Genomic DNA, 290 nt, shown 5'->3' with positions numbered 1-290 from the left:
AGGTTAAATATTTTCCCTGCCCCTCCCCGTTTCCAGCAGAAATAATAAGTTCCTTTTATTATTTTTCCTGCATTCACTGGAGGCCTAAGGTTTCTGGAAAATCATCCTCGTGGTGGTTCTCTGGCTCTTTCCCATAAGATTATCTGTCATCGGTTTAAAGAGGAGGCAAGGAAAGGGCTGATTTATTCCATGTGGGTAAGAAATTTCCTCAGCAAAAAGTGCTCGAGCCCCTGGCCGCGTCGGTGACAGGCGAGGCATGTCACAGATACGGAGACGCTTTTCTCCTGGAC

At 46.9% G+C, this 290-nt stretch overlaps 1 protein-coding gene across 1 annotated transcript in view; it reads left to right on the top strand.

Moving 5' to 3' along the window:
- ARHGAP6 (Rho GTPase activating protein 6) overlaps window positions 1-290 on the top strand; it is a 235,976-nt gene that overhangs the window by 227,756 nt on the left and 7,930 nt on the right. The gene's annotated exons all lie outside the window — the stretch shown is intronic.

Source organism: Crocuta crocuta, unplaced genomic scaffold (genome assembly GCF_008692635.1).
Source record: "Crocuta crocuta isolate KB4526 unplaced genomic scaffold, BGI_CrCroc_1.0 scaffold224, whole genome shotgun sequence".
In the NCBI taxonomy this organism is placed as follows: Eukaryota; Metazoa; Chordata; class Mammalia; order Carnivora; family Hyaenidae; genus Crocuta; species Crocuta crocuta.
The sequence above is the reverse complement of the archived record's forward strand: the minus strand, read 5'-3'. Positions and strand labels throughout refer to the sequence as shown.